This window comes from Pipra filicauda, unplaced genomic scaffold (assembly GCF_003945595.2).
Source record: "Pipra filicauda isolate LSUMZ 115617 unplaced genomic scaffold, ASM394559v2 scaffold14_size4853619_pilon, whole genome shotgun sequence".
Taxonomy (NCBI): domain Eukaryota; kingdom Metazoa; phylum Chordata; class Aves; order Passeriformes; family Pipridae; genus Pipra; species Pipra filicauda.
The window spans coordinates 295,033-316,706 of NW_024103985.1; positions in this window are offsets into that span (position 1 = coordinate 295,033).

Sequence of the window (21,674 nt, forward strand, 5' to 3'; positions counted from 1 at the left end):
CTCCATCATCAGGTATTCTGGGAGCCAAATCCCTGAGATCTTAAACAAAATGACTGCCTATTGCCCAGGCCTACAGAACAAGAGCAAATTACTGCAAGGAGCTCACTTCATTATCCCTGCACTGGATGTGCTGGAGCAGCTTTAAGGCCCCAGTGTCAGGCATTGCAAGGCAGCCCCTGCCCTCAGGAGTTTGAGATCTAAACCAGACAAAGCGGAGAACAGTCCTGAATTGCCGTTTCCTATACAGGAATATTTCAGATGAGTAAAGCTGCAGGTTTTGGCAGGCAGTATCCAGCTCCAAACAATTTGCTTTGTATCCAGACTGCTTAAAAGATACCAGGGTGAATTTTTCCCATTGATTTTTCTTTGGGAAGAATCCCAGGTCTTTGATTTAACTCAGTTCTTTGATTGCACATTGTAACTCTGCCAGATAAATATCCATCCAAAGGAACAGCATTACCTCTTGCAGATCCTTTGGGACCTACACTAATGTCCATGGAGCTCAGACACCTCGTGTCCTTGTTTCTCTTCCAGGACCACATGGCCACCATAATCCAAATGGGAAACCACACTGTACATGCACTCAGGAATAAGGCTGAGTTACCACAGTTACGACATGACGTCAGCATGGCCCACACCTGTACTCCTGACATGGTCTGGAGCCTGTGAGCCTCCCCCAGGAACCCAAAACAGTTGTTCATGTCTAATTTCTGCCTCAATTTTGCCGGGGAATTTTCCCTCTGCACTTCAGGTGGACACAATATTTTAAGCAAATACTGATGATTGAAGAGGCAAGTTAAGGGAAGGCATCCAGTAGCTGGAAATCGGGTCCATTACATTGTATTAAATATTAAGCTCAGTGTAGTAAGCCAGACAATTGCATACTGAATTAATAATGTTATTTATTCCATTTAGTGGAGTATGGAGGACACTTAATCATTGCAGCATTTTATATCAGAGCTATATCAACAGCTCTGCTCTAAGAGTATTTTATGGAAAACACAGAGATGTATCGAGTAGCTGGAAGTGAAGAGAGTGTGAATGTGTGAAATAGAGCAGATTTGGTAATAATAAAGTTATATGGCCTTGATTGTTCATTTGGATACCAATGCTCCAGCAACATTTTGTGTTAAGAAAGCATAAGCAAGTCCCCAAAGATAAGCTTGGGTTGGAATTTGTGTAGGATCTGGAGGAACTTAACTTCTTTTCTCTTTGTAAAAGAGTTATAAATTTTAAAGCAAAACCCAGGAGTATCTGCTCAACGAAAACAAGAAAATGTCACGGGGAATTCTGAAGCTCTTTTTTTGGCAAAATATAGATAAAATAATAAAAAGATCTGAAGATGAAAAAAATATACCGATACAACTGTCTGAAAGCAGTTTTTTTTAAAAAAAACCCAGAATGGTCAATTATTTTTCCAGACTTCAACACTGAAAAGGAAAGGAATTTTTGCAGGAAGTTTCAGCAGTAGGAACCCTACCTTTTGAAATATAGGAATAAAAATATTAAGGAGCTACAATAGGACACCTAAGTTATCTCCTCTCATTATTCTTTCATTTTTATACTTCCTAATTTTGGGCTGATTGCCATCTTTTATAGCCATAGGAAGAAATGGCTCCCCAGACATCCTGCAAAAATCAGCATTTTCCCCCATCACTCAGCAGGAACACTATATCATTCCTTGGGTACATTTCTCAACCTTAATCACCTCCAATTGCTGTGGGTTCTAAAATTCAGTCTACTGAAGAAAGAAATAACAGCTCTGCCATTTCCTGCAGCTCCGATTTTTGCACCTTTCACAGAACAATTTCATTGACTTCACAGGAGCCTGTCTGGATTTACACCTGTGCAAAAACAAGGCAAGAAAACCTGACCCTTGGTGTGGAATATTAAGTTCATAAATGTGTTTTGTATCTCCAAGAATCTCCCCATCTACAAAGGTGAACAGCTGTTGCTATTAATCAGACAGTCTGAACCAGCCATTAGAACTTCATCCAGATGATCCGTTAAAAATATACAAGGGCAACGTTTTGGAAATAAAAATCTACCCTCGTGTCCTCAGGGACACCTTCTGTTAGAGAAAAATCTCATAATTCAAGGCTAAAATTAGTTCACTTTAATGCTTTTTCAGGAGAGCCATCATACTCAAGAGTAACATCGCCTTGAAAAGGCCTGTTAGATGACTTAAGGGATCCCCAACATCTGGCATTTTGGTAAATACTGCATTGGAGACATCTAACATCTTTTTCAACTTCTCTGTGGGTGTAACTCTTTGCTATTAGCTGGAATGGCTGTATCTGGTTCAGTTCCCATCGACCATTTTCTCTGTTTGAATAGGAAACACTTGCTAAAGTGTGGAAACAGCTGGCAGAGCTGGCTGTGTATGAACAAAACACGCTCTTGTTTCTGCCCACAGACTGGCCTTTAAGTTCCGACTGCGATTGCCAAGGGCTCTTCTTGGATGAGACCAGGTCACCCAAGATGTACAAGCTGGCTGTGTTAAGGGTTGGTTCTTGGACCATAACACTTGTTGTCAGGGGGGATAAAGCTTTGTGTAAGTAGAGGGATGAGCAACCCCATTTTATTAGCTGGGAAACTGAGGCACAGGAAGATTAAATTATTGGCGTCTCGACATTTCCCAGTGAGAGAAAGAGACCCATCCTTTTCTGAAGGAAATGCCAACATGCAAGTCTCGTCTATGCAGCACTCAGCAAGCAGAGTAGGGCTGCTGGGCTGAGCCTCCTGCTCTTGGGGATGATGCCCACATCATCTCCTGCTTATTAGTAACTCCCAGCTCCTTGAGTACATAGCACATCATCTGCTCTCACACATACCAAGAGCATAAAATGTAGCTAGCTACAAGGGGCAAGAGGGTTGGTTAGCCCTGCACTGACCACTGAGTGATCACCTGTTCCCTAAGCAGCAGTTTCCTCTACCTTCATTAGGTCCCTGCTTAGTCCTGAAGGGAAAGGCAAGTCATGTATCGCTGTTCTGTTAGGAATTGTCATTTGTCTTCCTAAGGGTACTGGAGAGTCAGACAGAACACTGCCAAACCAATGAAACACAGACAGAGCTCTACCTTGAACCCCTAGACAGTCACACAGAGTAACAAGCTCAGCTTCTTTTACTCAATTCCTTATGCTCTTCTGAGACCATGAAAGGAACTTTATGGTATGCTGGAAGGGATGAAGTAGTAACTATCAAAAACTAGACTGAAGTAACCAAGAGCCTGCATTATTTTCTCTTTGATGTATACTTATGTAAATTCAAATAAATATGCTTAAATGCAACCTGTCTTCAATTCTAGCAGAGCTTATTAAATCTATTTAAGTGAGACAAGCTCAGCTCCATGGAATGCCAGGAACTCCCCTGACATTTGCCTTCCTACTTAATGTGATACTCTATGATTACACATACCAGAGCCTTTCATTCAGGCATTTTAATTTACAAATACTTTTTACATTTTTTAACGCCCCTGTGGACAGGCATTAAGAGTCCACCTTATTCAAGAGTAATCAATCGAGGTGCAGAGAGGCAGCCTGTTTTGCTCCAGATCACGCACTGAAATACTAGCAGAGTTTGGAAAACTCCTTCCATGCCACTCAGAAACACCATTTCCATTAACAGCAGACACATTCTCTTAATGCTGGGCCAAACACTCCAAGCAGAGATACAGAGATCAAGCTTAGAAGCAAACAGGCCATAGGATGCAAATAGAGACTGACCTCCCCACACCAACCACAGAGAGGACACCCACCACTCCTCCTTTGCCAAGGTCACTTACCAAGCAAGTGCTGCTCTCTCTGTGGTGCAAATCTGCCAGACATTTCCTCCACATCTCTTTCCAGAGCCAAATATCTGCTAGGAGAGAAAAAGGAATTGCTAAATGAAATAAACTCAGTCTTTTTTTTTTTTCTCAGACATCATACAAAAACCTGCACACTTCCATACAGTCCTGACTCCTCAGAGGACTGGCAACCCATTGCTCAGGCTCATCTTTTCTTGTTAGGTCTTGTTGTTTCTGGAATTTTTAATGCCCTTTAGTAATTAATTGCATCTCTCACAGTCCCAGAGATGAGGTCTGGTTAAGTCCAGCCTTTAGGGCTGGCTGAACTTAGAGGAGCCTGCCCAGCCTGATTAGTACCAAGAAACACAGGTTCCAGTGGGACTCTTACCACAGTGCACCAACTCCTCTTCTGCTGGGCAGAATATCCATCACCCCCTAAACACTCAGAAACACTTCAGCTATTGATTGTAGGCCTTAAAAGCAATACCCAAGAAGAGAATCCCCTTCAAACCTGTGTTTTTAAACAACACACAGACAAGTACCTTCTACACAGGAGCTCAGCTCCCATTGACACCTTTGCCTCACACCTGCAGGACATGAACCCTTGGGTGGAGCTTCTCAGGGTCTTCTGAGAGGCAAATAACACCTTCTCTGTCAGGCTGCTGCCAAGAGCTTCAGGTGACACAGACTTTAAATGAAGGGCAAAACCTCTCCATGGCAGAAACTAGAAACACACCGCACATCCAAACCAAGCTCTATCTGTATTTCTTCATGTGTTCTTTGTAATTACACACACAAGGAAGCCCCTGCCCTCCCTGGGTATGGAGAGCACCCTCAGCTTTGCACTAGAATTACCCAGGAGAGGCTGGTCAAGAGGCCTCTCTGGAGAAGTCAAATTCAGGTAAATGAGCCCCACCTGTGCTGGTTTAGGGCCGCAGAGCACCGACAGCCCCCAGGTGTTAGGAACAAACCAGCTACCCTGGCTTTGTTCGGGTTTTATAGTGAGAGGGTGACCTGGCTGCAGAAAGAACAGAAGATAAAACCCAAGGTGCAAGTTGCATCTGTAGGAAGTGATCTGGCAGTAGTGAGAGCTGGGAGATAAACAGCCCTGGGGATGGCTTGGAATGAACCTTGTACCAGCATTTTCGCTTGCAGGCCTGTTCCTTGCAATGTTTTAGTGGGATAAGCTCTAAACTGCTATCCCTCCATGTAAATAAAGGGATTTGTCATAAAGCTAACAGATCCTGCTCTGAAGTAGTTCCCCAGAATATGAAGTGACAATGAGGTGCCTAAGAGAATAACTTTCCCATTGCCTGGGAAAAACCACTCCTAGGATGGTAACTTCACAGCTGTGATTGATATGGGCTTTGGAAAAAACAGGGGCCTGAAAGACTCTGTGTATGGTCTGCACAAGGAGAACAAAGAGAACAAATAAAACTAAAGTATTTTTCAAAGGTCTGTGTCTTACCCTCAATTATCAGCCTAAAGGTAAGTTGCTGGAATAGTTTCAGCCAGCCATTTGCTCTGTGGGAATCTCATACACGCCTGGAAAACAGGGAGCCATAAACTTGTGCTTGTGCTCTTTTGCCCACCCAGGAGATTATCCTGACAGGTTGGGTCCATTGTGCATTCCCACAAACTCTTCAGGTGCCACTCTCTGGCTGCCCCATCACTGCAAAAAGTGATTGGTATTTTTTTTTTCTTTTAATGCTCTTTTTCAAATGCTTTTACAGTTGTATTGTGCCCAAAAGGTTAGAGCAGAGAAACATGAGCCTGTGGCCGCCAAAACCCTGGGGCTCCACAGGAGTTTTGCAGTTCATTTACACTGAGTCAGGATTTGCTGCCAGGTTTGAACCCCCAATGCCTCCCAGTGCTCCCCTTCTGGACACACAGCTTTCTCCTACTATTTCCCCCATCCTTTCCCGTGGGCTTGTGAGAACAAAGCAGCTCATGTTTGACAATTGCTCCACACAGAATCATTAGGTGTGATCATGGAGTCCAGTGATGGAAACCATTTACCCAGTGGGTCAGTCCCATTTTCCTGGCCCAGCCTGCCAGCTTCCTCTGTTACTGACTGCAGTGAGTTGGGTAGAAAATGGTTGCCACTTTTTACAACCTATTCTTACAAAATCAAAGTTATGATGGACAGGGAACAAACAAGCTCAGTTCATGAAGAAATACACTGACAGCTCTTCCCCCCTCATGTCACTTCACTGAGGCCAGGGCAATTGCAACAGCGCTGAGGGTGGACTCATCCATCCAGGGGAAAACAAGGCTTCCTTCAAATCCTCTTTTATTTACTCCAGTCAGCTGTGCTGAGTGTATCGATTCAATCACCTATTTCCTTAACCATAAAACCAGATGTGCGCCGTCATGGCCCATCTACAGGGACTAAATCCATGCCATTTAGAAAATGCAGAATAAAAATAAAAAATCCCAGGAAAGCTGATATATGCTGATGTTTGGAGCTCTCAGAGTTTCCTAGGTAAATTGCTTTTCTTTTGAGTCCCATTTATTTTTGTTACCTCCAAAGAAATGCTGTTTTAGCCGCATTTCTTGGAAACAGTGTTGAGATCTAACGGGTTGTTACTGATGTGAATTCTCAGGGTGGAGAATAGAGGGAATGTAGTATTATCTTTGCTTCTGGGCATCAGCAACTTCTGCATGCAATGTGGTACAGTGCATGTCATTCCTTGCTGAGGCAATTAATTACCTTGGTCCCAAATGAGCAGAGCTATTCAGCTTAAAAAACCCAGCCCTTTGGACTTAGGTTAACTGTGGGCATCTGAGTAGATATGTGAATTAGGGAGGCTGTATTGCTCAGATTTACTCTTTTCTCAGGCCAGGTTCTGTTATTTTCCTCTGTACTTCTTATGGACACTGCCACCTGAGGCAGGTCACTGCACCAATTCCTCCTTGCAAAGAGTCACCCAGAAAATGTGGTCTGGCTTCATCTCTGCTTTGTGTACCAGCTACCAGGTCACCTATTTCCCAGCTGAGCCTAAGGAGGAAAGAACTGAACCCACGGAGGATTGTGAGGAGTTATCCATCTGCTGGGTCATTCCTCCACCTCAAAGGCTGCAGGTGATGCAGGTGGGCTCCACACAGTCCAACAGCCTGCAGAGCCCACCGTGTGCTGCTCATGATGGGACGCAGACTCAGGGTAAGCAAACATTGCACTGCGGGAGGCCGTGGCCCATCTGAGCCTGCAGATACAGAGAGGAGCCTTTGTGCAGGAGAGGGGGGGATTGGTCTGCTGGAGGGTTCTTTCAGCAGTGCAGCTGTACTGTGCTACATGCCAGATTGTAGACATTCCTGGGGCAGCTTTCCAGAATGTGAATAAACTTGGGATATATGTATAAACAGCATACAGTGTGGGCTCTGAGAGGCCTGGAGATAGCATGGCACTGCCTTTGTACATGTAGAGCCTGAAGGGATTTCTCTGAGCCCAGATGTCCCCTTCAATTCCAGTATCCACATGTGCCGATCATTTCTTGCTCTATATTGGAGATATTATCTCAGAATGTCACACCTCTCCAATGTACAAAGACTCATTCCCATTCCATTGTCCCTTGGCTGCCTGCACAACATAACATAGCTGTGAAACACCACAAATGTGAACAGGGAGGCAATGGGAACGTGAGACTGGGCTGTGCTACTCAGGAAAGCCTGTGTAGGCTGCAGAGTCTCTGAGCTGGTCTGTCCTGCGGTCCCAGTCACAAGTGATTCACTGCAGAGGGAAGTGTTACTTTAGAAAATCAATGGTTCAAATTCAGGAATTGCTGAATAGCATTCAGGCAAGCCATATCCTAATACCTGCCTAAACTGCATCTGTCCAATGGACATATCAGCTCTCTGTCCCGTCCTGTGCCATTTATCATTGCCTGGAAAAAAACCACAGAGGGTAAATAAAGCATCATAGACAACAAATACTCACGAGAGACAAAGTGTAAATCTAGCTCCAACATCTGAGTACTCTGTCTTTATAGAAAAATTACTTGTCCTATAGATGTGGTTTCCTCTGGTGCAAGACTCCTCAGAAGAGGCAGGGGGGTCTTTCTGTTGATACAATCATAATGCCTTTGTGTAAATGAGCACCACTAATTAAAAACAAAAGGAAGAGAATATTTTCCAGAAGCAACTTACTACTTTTCTCCTCTTAAGAGAGTTTTCTGACTTCTGATGAGTGGAGCTCTGTGTGAGCGTGGGCACACACATAAATTAGTCTAGAGGTGGCTTGTGCCCCTGTCATAACTGTCATAGATGCAGAGAGAAATAAGTCAAGAGGAACAACAAACTCTGGAAATTCATCCAGCCAAACGCTGGGTTTGAAAGGAGGAAAACGTTGCATGTGCTGTTCTGCTCCTGACCTGTACCTTACACTTCACTATTTTGTGTGTTGTTCTTTCTCTTCCCTAGAGAAGACAGAAACCAGATCTTAAAACATTCACAATGAATTTTCAAATCAATAACATGTGAGACTTTGTCTAAAAGGTAAAGTTGTTGTAAAAATCAATGTCAGAGAGAGCGCTTTGCCCAATTCAATTATACTTGTTCCTCTCAAACTGACAAAAGAAAAAAAAAGAAAAGACAAAAGAAAAAAAAACCCCAAAATATGTGGGCTTATTTCAAGCCCAATAAATGTTCTTTGGACTAACATCCCAATTTTGTAAATATTCTCAGGGCTTTTTACGCCAGCTCCCCTCAAGGGGTCATAATTAACTCTAAATAGGGTTACCTTGTTTCAGAATCAGTCTAATGTCAAGCAATGTTTCTGCCTGTGTCCACAATTTTAAAATAATGTTGTATCCATTAAATAGCATGAAGGCTTCCCAGAAATGGGAACCATACGTCAAAATTTAAACAAAAATAAGTGTGATTAGACATGGCAGCTGTCTAGAAAATATTTAGCTATTTCACTGAGTTTTGGGCAAAATATGAATGATTGTACCTATTCCAGTAAGTGCACAAGCAGAAAAGCTCCCACATTACCCTCTGCTTCTCAAGGCAAGCTTCATTTTAAGATTGATCCCAAAGAAAAAGAAAACAGCAAGATAAAAGTATAAACAGCTGTACTTCTGCTGGCTTAGCTGGAGACATCAAGGAGCTTGTGAATCACTTACACAAAGAATATACATGTACTATAGAGCATTCTGCCAAACTGCTGAATCCAGGCCACTGTGGGAAGGGCTGAATGGAACAGCAAAATCCCAAGACATGGGACTGTCCTGGTATCCAGGTATAATGTCCAGTCCTTGCCAACAGACTGTCAATAATCTTCCCATGGCTGAAAGAAAACGACTGGGAAGTAAATGCCAACACCAATAATTCACGTGCAAAGCCAAACTCTGACTGACCCTCTCTTCTCTTGTGTGAGAGAAACCTCTTGTAAATATACACCAAATACAAAATCAGTTACAGAAATACCCTGGAAATCTGTACTTGGTTATCTTGAAACTAAAACACGCCAGGAATTTGGGTAAGTTTTTGCTTACAGACTATCATTATTGGCACTTGATCAGATACAGATAAGTTAGGTTTCCAGCTTGGAAAGAGAATAATGCAAAAGGAATTGGAACAGATTGATTTCACATGTTTCATTTCAGGACAGGTAGGGGGTTTTTTTAAGCACTAGAGAAACATTAATATAAATCTATGTTATAATAGCACTGTAATTTATAAGAAAGGTTTAAAGCTTCCAGTCCATGAGTTCTTGCGATATTTAGAAGTTTGGGTTTTTTTCATTTAAGTATCAAGTGAATAAGATTTAGAAGTTGTTGAGCATTTATTACTGTTTTTACAAATACTTGATTACATTCCTTGTTTGTCCCTCAACAGGAGGAGAATGGATTTCAAAGGTGTATTTTGTGACTTTTCAAGACTCACATTTCTAATTACGTTCTCAAAAAATGCTAGTGTGATACCAATCCCAAACACAGCTGGGGCTCGTCTGTGCCTCTCCACAGAGTGCTTGCTCTGAAGTGCTGACTGATCCTACAGACAACAGGACTAAAGGCAGAATCTCTCCCTGCATTTCACAAGGTGAGGTGTGACAGGGAGGTCCATCGATTTATCCAAGGTCCTGTGAGTACCCTTTGCAAAGGGTGGAATATAACCTTGGAATGCCTTCAGCCTTGATCCACACGACACCTGTTGCACAACAATGATACTGGCGGGTCTCCTTGGAGGAGAAGTGATTGTTATCTGCAGATGTTCCTGGTGGGACAGCAGTTATCCCATCTCTGCAAGATTCCACGGCTGGCTTGCAGGTGATGTATACAAAGTATGAAGCTGCTGGTCATTCTCCTGCTGTGGAAGTGAGTGAGCAAGAAGTAGAAATCAGGAAGTGGATAATTGCATGTGACCATGGAAAAACAGCAGCTGAACGCAGTGGTTTCCAGAGAAGGGTATGAACAGCACAGGAGCATGATTTTAAAGGATGTGGCTATTTGGAGTAGTGTGGTAGATTCTGAAGGAAAAAGAGCTTTGCTTATTGGAACAGATGTCAAAACCCAGTGCAGGCCATAATAATTGCTACTGGCACAGCTAATCACACAGGACTATGAATTTCTTCTCCACATCTTCAGCTCAGCCTAGACACCATAGAAAGAACATTAAGGCAAAGTTGGAGAATGAAACAACCTGCAAGGAATGGTCAGATCTGTAAAGTGAGGGGGCTTGCCAAAGTAAGAGATCAGGGAAGAGGGTGTGTCACAGCTGTTGGTGTTTCATGGGGTGTATGACAAGTCTCCTAACTGACAAGTGTCTTGTAGAGAAGTTTGGGACCATCACTGCAAACCTACTGCCTGGGGAAAAAAAAGTGGGAGATCCTAGAAAGCAGAGTATGCTGCAAAAGAAACAACCCAGAATCTGAGATGCTAGAATCGAGTGATTCCTCGAGGAATCACTTCAGGAAAAATCTGTGTTAATTACTGGTGCCTTACAGACTTTGTGCAAATCACCCTCCCTCCAGCACCTCATTTTCCCATGCTGAAAGTGCCATGTTAATACACTTCTCATTGGGATACTGCAGACAACTGATCTTGGTGAAAAAAATGGAATTTGCCAAAGAACATTTCTAGGGAACAGAATTATATCCTCAGGATTTATGATGAAAACCTCAGTAGACAAAGCACATTGCAGGACATAACCCTCAAAACGTTCCCACCAAGCCTCCTTTTCTCCAAAACTCTCTGTTTATGCTGTAGAAGCAATAAAATACTTTAAAAATACTGTGTGGTCAATAAATAAACCAATTGTTAAAGTACAGATCAACAGATCAGCTGGAAACACTAAGAAGAAAATAAATCACAGTGCTTTTAAGCTATTGTCTCTTCCTTTAAAAAGGTATCATATCTGGTTCTTTACTTAAATGTTGCTAGACAAGAGGGAAGAGACATTAAAACCCTTCCAGACATTAAAGTATTAGAACACACTGTAGTTTTATTAGGGAAGAAATGCACAATAGGAAGAGAATATCCTTGCAGTATCTTCTCACAAATTAACTGGCAACCCTGAAAGCCATTTCCTTCCAAAAGCCTGGACTGAAATTACATCTGATCTCATGAAAATAGCCATAAAGTCTGACTTACCAAGATGACTCCACTGGCTTTAAGCCTCAATGAATAACATAACCCTAAAAATAGTGTTTGAGTCTATAAAAATCAAAACAAAGTTTGATGTAGAGACATTTTTGCAAGTAAAAATGAAAATATTGAGTTCTCCATTAGGAAAACACATATAACAGACCAGCTTGGGAAAATCTGTTTGAACACCATGAACTTTGTGGATATCAGTATGAAAGGCAAAGCTTTTTGAAGAATAATCTCATTTTTATTGATTGTCAGAAAACTGAAATGTTCCTTCCACAAGGTGATGAATAAATCCTGTTGGGACCTGGCTGTGGATACTGGGATTGATGTGTCTTGTGACTTGTTTTAACTGAGCTACTCATGCATGGTGGTGATACTTTCTCCTCAGATACCCCTGTGAGCCAGACTATGGTGCCATTTCTATTTACAGATGAGGAATAAAGACAGTCAGGAGTCAAGGGCCAGATTTCAAACTGCACTTGTTTATGGAAATGAAAGGATTTCTTGCAACACAGCTCAAACATGCCTAGACAGGGCTTGATTTCCATCCAGCTCACTCCAGTGGGAGGCTCCCAAACAGCATAAAATACAACACCTGAACGTTACGATGAAAGGTTAGAACCATCTGTTGCAGAATCTGCTGGCTACTGTGATCCCAATGGCTTTCCAGTGCTCATCCTCATTATGACAGTCTGGAATTCACAATGGCCTTGAGACCATGAGTGATGCAGCCTGTAAAGTGGAACAGTAAGGATGCCATTGACATCTGTTCCAGGCTGTTCATATGTCAACAACCACACCATATGGGAAGGTGTCTTGAATGCCTAGCAAATGGTTTCCATGAAGTTTTGGGGAGGAATCTAGCTTTTAAGGTGAACTTTGAAGATGACTTAATAGATTCAGGGAGTTTCTGCCACAGGAGCACTGCCTGTTCTCTGTATGAAGCATGTTGGAACTTTTAGACATTCCCTTGAACTTTGTGAACTGCCTCTTTAAAAAAACCTGAACACCTCAAGACAAACCCAATATCCCTCTCCTGGTGGTAACAGTGCTCAGAGTCCTTAAAAGAGACTGTCCAGAGGTGCAATTACTTAAGACAAATCTGAACTGTTTCTTAGTAGCACATTTCTCTCAGTTTATGTCTGAACACAGACTTGGGATAAGTCCAAGAGCTCCTTAAGTCATCCCATGGTGTTGCCTTAGATATAAACTTAAGAGATGCAGAGCATCCACACTGGTTGTGTTCCTGCACAGCAGGTCCCTGAGTGAGGATCAAGCTCCCAGCAGACGAGGGTTTGGGGGTGCACGTTCTGCCAACAAAGGGAGCAGCCCTTAAAAATACAGGCTTTCAAATGTGACTAAAAGGCCAGGTAGTCTCCAAGCTAGGAGAGAATAATCTCTCTGTGAAGTCCCTTCCTTTCCAGAGGCTGCTGAGGCCAAGCCAGAGTGAAAGATGCTTTGCATGACTTTCAGCATTTACTCTCAGAGGAAGCACAGTATCCTGTCTGGCTCTTGGTATGCTCACCACCTGACTCTGGCATGCTCCAAACAGCAGAGCCTTTTTACCCAACTGGAATGTGCTGCAGTTCAAATGCTGGGAATAAAATAAGCAAGGAGGGCTGCTCCAATTACTGGGAGTCAGTGCACCTTTGCTTAAGGGTTAGTGTTGAATTGGGCTCTTTCTGTCGTGGCTGGGCAGAGGCACAGCACCACAGTCTGTGCCAGTACTGACTGACAACAGAGACTTCTAGAGACCTGTGATCCTCCATACTTGTAAAGGACAAGGTCAGGTCCAGGTTGCCAAAGGGAGTTAAGATCTGCCTCACTCTGTAAGGCAGGAGATGGTGAGCACGTCTCCAAAAATGGCCCTTCCAATCAACTCTCTTGTGATTTTGTGGCATAACATCGTCAGTAACAAAGAGCAATTCCCCCACCCTTGCACTTGGTAGTGATGCATTTGGCAGTACACAGAGCCTGGGTTCACCCTTCACAGTACATTGATAGACTGGAAAAGGTCCAGGCAAGAGCCACAAATTGAATCTAAAGTTTACAAAATAGGTTTCAAGCAGAAGCATCCAATATTGCAATTTATTCTTCTTGTTATGGAGTGATCTTACACTCTGTTGAAGCAGAAATATGGGGAACAAAACTGATCAAAGGCTTATCATTCTGGGAGACAAAATGTAGATTTAGGGGCTGGGAGTCGAAGTAAGAATATAGCAGTAAAGTGAACATTTCTAATAACTGGAACAATTTATAAGGTAGCAATCAGCTCTTCACTACTGGTAATTTCTGAAGCAAGACTGGACTCCTTTCTCAAACACATATTCAGTTCAAAAGACATTGATCTCAAATTGATTTTGATTACTACAGTCTGAATTATATGGAAGATCAGAACTGATGAACTCATGGATTCCTTCTTTATGCTTCTATGAATCATCCTAGAAATGTGGAAAACCTCTGATTCCCCTTTGTACAGATATTAACTTAGAGATATTTGTTACTAGTTCTGCCCAACTGACCTGAAACTTTACTGCCTGATCACAAGTAGTGCCTCCCAGGGAGGTGGCTCATTGCTGAACCCATGCAATATTTCCTCTTTAACTCAACTTACATTTTTGGAGTTGAATAAACTTAGGGAAAGTTCACAGGGAACATGTGATCTGTAATTTCATACAATAGCTAAGCTGTAAACCCTCTGTCTGTGTTGATTCAGAAACCAAGAAACCCCCAAGATACATTTCTTAAAAACCAATTAAAAACTCCTCCGAACAGCACACAAATGCACAATCTCAGGTTGCACATAACACAAGACCAACCCAGCATTTTACTTCCTAATAAGCATAGCAATGTAAACACAACTACAGACATTGTTTTCTAATTAGGAGAATGTACCATGAGATGTTTACAGACCCCTATGGAAATGTGCAGACATTTAGTTGCCTAGCAAATGAAGGAAATGGAAAGCTCTCTCAGCTGGGGCATTCATAATTAGGCTGGCAAAGGGAGAAATAAAAGGTCTAGGAACAAACACAGGGAACAATCCCACACCAACCCAAGAAAGGCCAAGATAGTGCTAGGGAGAGGAACACAGAGGTATGACTTAGCAGTGTTTTTATTTGAACATTAGCTTACCACAGAGCTGTGTATGTGAGCAGCCGAATTCGGGCTGCCTGTGGGAAGGACGCAGTGGGAAAGCTGACACATGGAAGCTGCTGTGTGGCCTTGTCTCCATGGGACCTGTTCTTGATGTTTGATGCTTGGAACTTCTCTCCTTCAGGGCAGGATGCTGCTGGGTCGACACTGCATCGATGGGAGACCAGAGTCCAGTGCGAGGCGGCAGCTCCTGTTTGTGCAAAAAAACCAGCAAGATAGGCACGTTTGACATGTGGAGGTAAGACCATAGAGATATGCACATGCCACAGCACCTACAAAAGGTGTTTCCTGATGGCTGAGTAGCAAAATGCTTTGGCCAGCTGGATTTACAAGGCTGCACCACTCATGACTGTGGCCTGGGTCTCTGAAAGAAGAACCTCTTGGGGTCTCAGGCACAGCTGTATCTGAGAACTGGTTCATACCAACCCTGCCTTTGCCGCGAGCCATGGAGAGCAAGTTCCTACACTGCTGCTTTTGTGTTTCAGTAAACAAAAGAACTGAAAAGGACAATTTAATTTTTATTGCCATTGGGGCTAGCTCCAAAATAGAAACTTCGTAGTTTTGATTTTGTTGGTGTCACAAGGAAACCATCCCCTTATGCACACAGCAAGCAGTTCTGCTTCAAAATTCTCACACCTTCATGCTGATGTTGGCCTCATCCTCTGGGAAAGGGGAAATAACAAAGCCTGGTGCAAAGAACCAATATGTTTTCCTTTGGTTAAATGGTCAAATAGATGTGGGAAAAGGTATCACACACTTGTGAAAGAAACGAGTTTCTCAGGCATCCTCCCCCATTGTGGTATTGGTTACCACAGAACAAACTTTTTCCATCCCAAATCCTACCCATGGTTACATCACACAAAGCTACTGCCAGACTATGTTTTCTTCATACAACATTCCTTCTCCCTGGAAAAGCAGGAGGAAACCTGTCTGTACAGCAAGAGTCAATCACACAGCACCACTGTAAGCATTTCCTGGCCTACTAGTTTCTCCTTCCATGCTCCTACAACTCAAGGGTTTCACCTCACAGTGCCTGGGTTTGGAAGGGGAGAGGAGTGTAAGGTTGCTTTGATTTAAAGATTGCTCTGACTTACAGGAGCTCTTAGTACCACATTACATGTCTTAACCACGCACATGAATCCTGGATATAACTTGAAGAAAATTTGGGTTTAATCTGAACCCTTGAATTTCGGGTATGGGAAAAAGCCAACCATTTTCAGGTTGTTTTTTTTATGATGGGGTGGTGGGAAGGTAGGTAAATTAACTCCATAATAATAAGCCAGTTCTGCTCTTGGCCAAACAACTTCTACACCTCTTAGTGTTTGCAGCACTTTTGATTTCTTTTAATCCCATTTTTATCCCACAGATACTTCAGATCAGCAGTTTTCAACCCTCATGAAGTTTATTTTCCAGCACAAATACAAGGCTTTAAATTGTGAAATTTAACCTGCTGATACTGTCTTTCTTGCCCCCCCCAGACCCTCAGCAATAGCCCATCACCCTTTATGTTTCTGCAGGTACAGCCACTGCCCAGGTAACCGACTGTATTTGTGTCAATCAGCACCAGGATTTCTGCACAACTAGAAATTTTCCCTGGCTTTAACACACAGGAATACAAGGTGTGGTGGAGCAGGGGGAAGGGATGTTTGCAATGGCTCGAATCTACAAAGATGGTTTCCAGCTGCATTTCACATACGATTTGAGGTTTGGATGGAGTTTTAACAGAATTTCTCCATGAATTATGCAAGAGGCTGCTGGAACGCTGCAAGTACACAGAGGCACAGAGACTTGTTGAAGCAGCCCTCAGACAACCCGCTGCCATCTGACACACAAACCAAATCAAAGCCCACTCCAAAAGGCAGTCTTACACTGGGAAGGGAAAGTGAGGAGAAGACCCCCAAGTGCTGTGGGGTGCCGAGGTGGGGACATGTGGGCTGCCCGCGGTGACCTGCTGCAGCACAGCACTAGATGGTGCTGTATTTTAGAAATAATTCTGCTTCATGGGTCCCTTTAGATTGGATGCAGGCTCAAAGATGTGGCAAACACATACAGATGCTCCTTTTGAGAAACGTTGCTGCTCTCTCCAAGGAAAGTATGGATTTTCCTTTCTATCTGTTTATAGCATAGGAGTTAATACAGACTATGAATTTGTAACTGGTGAGTTGCCAGTTAAGCTCTCCAAGTGCTGCTGTTTCCTTTGGGTGTGTGACGGGAACTTCAGGGCACTGTAAAAGTGTCAGGAACAACGCCATGTCCATATTTACCCTTCTCTGATTTACCCCCTTCCTCCTGGTGTAGGCTGGTGGCAGGCTCCAAAAGCCCAGCAGGAGAACTGTACTCCCTCAACAGAAGCTCAGAGCCTCAGAGTTCTGGCCTGCACTGGAACACTGTCACCCTAGGAAAGTGGGTGGCACTGAGCACGTGGCTGGTGCCAGGAAGGTCTTCAGTGGTGTTTTTAGAGCAGAATCCATCCCTTGGATTGTCACACTGCCACAGGTTGCATGATGTGAGGAGCTGGGACCCCATACCTCCCCATGGGAAGGGATATCACTTCTTGGGGTAGGGCTGTGACAGGGAGGTGGGAGGCCATGGGCACCCAGGTGAAGTGAAGGAAAACAACTTTGAGATTAGTGGCCTACAAAGTCACATATGAAAGGAGATGGGCTGTCTCCAGGGTTTACTCTGGCTGTGGTTTCTCCCTGCACTTGTGCTGGGTCTGTTTGGTGCATTTCTGAAGATGCTGGGCACAGATTCAAAGCTGGCCCATTACCCTCACTCCCAGCCACTCCAGCAGGCAGAGCAGGTGCTCAGCAGTTGGATCCAGCCTGGGCTGCAATGGGCAAAGCCTTCTAGCAGCTCTCCCTGGGGTAGGAAGGGCTCAGAGACACCTGCTTATTCCAGTTGGCCGTCCAAGGAAGCAGACACCCTCTCTTCCCTCCTGCTTTGCTTCCAGGCGCAAGTGAGTTTGGTTTTCTGGCCACAAACAGGGCAGTCTGAGCCAGGAAAGGGTAATTAATGTCAGAAAAGATCAGGGACGCAGCGCAGCAGAGCTCACTTGGCAGGAACACAAAAGAAGGGAGGGGGAGATGACTTTTAGAGAGCCTGCAAGAGGCCAAACCAGCCAAATGAGCTCTGCAGTGGCTGGGCCAGGTTGTTTACATGGCAGCCAGTCCCTTCAAGGGGTCATTTAACTTGCCCAATAGGGCATCAGCAGTCCAGACACAGCTTTTTGGAAGGGAAGGATGGAGCAAGCATGGATCTGCCTCCTCTTATAGGGAGAGAGTATGGATGAAAGGATGAGGTAGCTCTAGAGAGGAAATATGAGCCTGTATGGAAGGCTATGTAGGATGGAGGTTGGCATAACCAGTGTGTCTGCAGGGATGCTCAATAGCTGAGTGAGAACAGGCTCATCCCTGGCTGTGTGCCGAGCAGCCTGTCCCATCACACAGCATGGCAAGGTTTAGCTTGGCAGCAGAGGTGGTGTCTGGCTGCCAGAGCCTTGGAGGGAAGTCAGGAGCCAAGGAAGCACCGTTCCAATGGGCTAATGAACTCATGCTCAGGAGTTTTGGCTTTGCTAAGAGTCAGTGGTTAAACAGAGAATGAAGATTTGTGATCACACTGCTTCATAGCCTGCAAAAATCCACCATTTTCAAGGGACCTAAAAGGATCCCACCTCAGGTAAACTAGGGGATGTGCTGTGCTCCAATGCCAAGGAAATTCTGGTAGCTAAATGAAATTAAGTCAGTCCTGGATATGCCTAGGAGCCCTCCAAAATGCATCCTAGTGCTGTGGGAGTTAGCACTCTGTAGCAGGCTCCAGTGCTCTCAGCAAGAGTTGCCTCCTCTCTCAGGTCTCTGGCATCTCTAATATGACAAAGGATTCCAATCCCAAGGACTGTGTATAAACCAAAGCAGGAATAAGCAGAAAGAAAGAGGGCACTGTCTGCAGCAGACAGCAGGGCAATAGAATATGTCATGTCATACCTGAGGATGCTATTTTGAGAGCTCAAGACAGGATGAAGGAAGTAGAGTTATTAAACTCACAGGGGAAAGGCATTGGAAGTGGCTGGCACCTCTCCCAGACTGGAGAGAGAGGCTCTGCAGACAGCCCAGGAAAACCAAAACATGCCTTTCCCTTCATAAGGAAGAGCAGCCAAACTGGGACTCAGCCTTGGCTCAGAGTCCACCTGCAAATTATCTGCCACAGTCTGTTCTCACTACCACGGGTCGTGTGGGCAGGACGAACTGTCGGTCAGAACTTATGGCAACAGGTCCAAATTCTTAAACTTCTCCCTATCCTGTTCACAACTAATTCTGACAGGCAACAGGAATCAGAGCCCTGAGCTCTACAGTCTTTGTTCTCCTCCTACTTATCTGCCAGCCAGGCAAACTGAGGCACGTGGTGCCACAGCATCACTCACTCTCTTCATCGCAGGCTCACACTGTTCTGCTGGGGTCACCCAGCTCTCAGAATTTTGCTAGTTCAAGTTTTGTCTCCTTAGAGTATGCCTGTATCAGAATTAGATCTTCACATGGAATTTACTGCATTTCAGCACATTCACTCTAGCAAAAGCCTGACTGTCATCTATCTCTAAGTTTAATTAATTCTGTGGCAAGGAGAGCAGATTCATAGAAATTCTCAAAAGGAAATCTGTCATGGGGAGGCACTAGGGGCCTCTCCCACTGCAGATTACTGTGGGGCAAAAAGTTTAAGTTTGCTATTGCAAGCTTCAGTGCTGGAAGAAACTACTCCTGATGCTGAACTTCAATAGCCCACAACTGTGAGAGACACTGATTAAGGCTGGGACTGCCACACAGGGGGACCTGATGTCTTCCTGGATTATCCCCTTAGAAAGCCAAGCTCATACTTCCCACTGGCTGCCAGCACAGTGACTCTTAGATCTCATAGCAGGAGAGCCTGATGGCCAGGGGATACTTTTAAGCAGAACAAAGAGGTAAAAATCCTGCTTTCAATTAATTGCATCACCAGGGAACTGGAGGGCAATTTGGATTAAACTACCAAGGCTCTTTCAATCAGTTCCCAGGGGAAGATCCAGCAGGAGTGAAAGATTCAGCCAGAAATTGCAAATAGGGAAGTGAGAGAAATGTGGGGGAGTTTTACTTCTGCCCTTCATAAAATTCTGGTTTCACACTGATCCAATCTCCACCACTGCCAGTGGTGGGGGGATGTGGGGAGTCTGAGGAGCTGACATGAAACCCGTCGTGTACAGATGAGGGGCCTTGCTGGGACAGAGTTTGTATGGCCCAGGCTGACCTGCCCGGAGATCCCTCAGCAAAAGAGAGAGAGCAATGCCCTGCTACCCTCACATACCCAGTTTGTGTGTGGCCCAGTTTCTAACTCCTCATAAAGTAGCCTCTGTTTTAGAGGATCCAACTTCTCACTCTCTCCATGGGCAAAGCCAGGATTTTTTTGGGTTTGCGCCTGATGCTGTCTATGGGATCTGCCTTGTTGCTCCTTCTTGAATTAGAAAGTATGCACTACTGGCAGCTAGAAGCACAGTCTTCTCTCCCCACATAATGCCAAAGACTCATTTATTCTCTTCAAGTTCAAATAAAGCTCTACTGTTTTGAAGTGTTAGAAGGAGCTGGTTTTTGTCATATAGCTACTGATTAGATGGGACTTCTCGAGCTGCCTCACAGCTCTGCCTATCAGGGCATCACTCAGCATCTTTGCATCACAGGGCCAGGCCAGCTCTGGGAAGCATCTCTCACTCCCACCTGTATGCCCAGGGAATCAGACCAGGTCATTCTCTGGATCCCTTGTTGTAAGTCAGCCTAGAAAATGGGAGTGAGGCAAGTGCTTTTTCTGTCCCCAGGTTCCCCCAAGGCACAGCGTATGTACCTGGCTCTGGATGTGATACAACAGCTTCTTCTGGCAGAAATGTGGAGGTTGGTGATTCAGGGGATGGCTCTAGAAGTATCTTCAGGCCTTAAAGCAACAATTCTGTGCAGAGAATATAAAGGCAGATGAACAGAGACAGAGAAAAAAAAAGTATTTTGTGAAGCAAATCTGGTTTTTTAGGGGTATATAATTTAAAAAGTGACCCAGTCCAGACTATACCCAGAGCTCTGGCTAGGAGCAAGTAGAAAAAAAAAATCTATCTGAGTTCAATTTATTAAAATAACATCCTCCCCCCCAAGTAGCTGGAAATCCTCTGTATCTGCATTTTAGTTGTGTCATTTCTCTGCCTTTATAAGCCAATGAATGCCAGATGTCCCTGATTTTGGTTTCCAGCAAACAGGTATCTTGCCCAAACCATCCCTTTTAAATTAAACACAGTTTGCAGCAAAGTTGCTTTTGTAAAAGTGAGAAGGGGCAGGAGGGAAGGGACAAGAAAAACCTAAGAACTGCCAGCATTATCACGTGCAAAATGAGTCTGAAGGAAATTGGGGACACGCAGCTGTCATGGCAAACAGCAACAGATTGAGGCCGTGGCATGAAGCAGCATGGAGCTCTAATGAGCAGGAAGAGCAAAGCCAGAGCCACAGTTTTATCCTGTGTTGATATTCTACAAGAAAAATGATCACAGAGAACATTTATTGCCCCCCTAACAAGATCAAGCTTAATAACAAAGCTACACATGTTATTTACTACAGTGTTTGCCTATTGCATAAGCAGAAGTGCCTGTTGCCTGGATCCTCGCTGCCTGCTGAGGTCCTTTATCTCAGGCTGGCTGTGTGCTGGAGAGGTGGGTCTGGAAAACCCCAGATCAGTGTGTGAGAAAGAATCAGATGCGGGGAGATGGTGCCCATATGTGGATTGCACTGGGCACAAATTCAATTACAACATGGACAGACATTAAACAAACCCCAATCCTTCCCTCTGCCCACAGCCCCTGCACAGATCTCATATCCTGTGAAACACAGGTCTGTAATTGGCACAAGGCAGATTAACCCAGAGTGAGCTGCTGTGCCCAGCAGGCTCAGTTTCAGATTGCAGTGACCATCTAGTATGTCCTCTTGAAGTCCCCAAAGGATTAATGTCCACAGGGCCTTTTGCATAGAAGCTGAATCCCATCCATATAAATAGTAAGCCTGGACAGAATATGTGCTTATAGTGCAGAGAAATGGAGGATACTGGGAAGAATGCAGAAAACTGTGAGATGCACAAGAATGGCA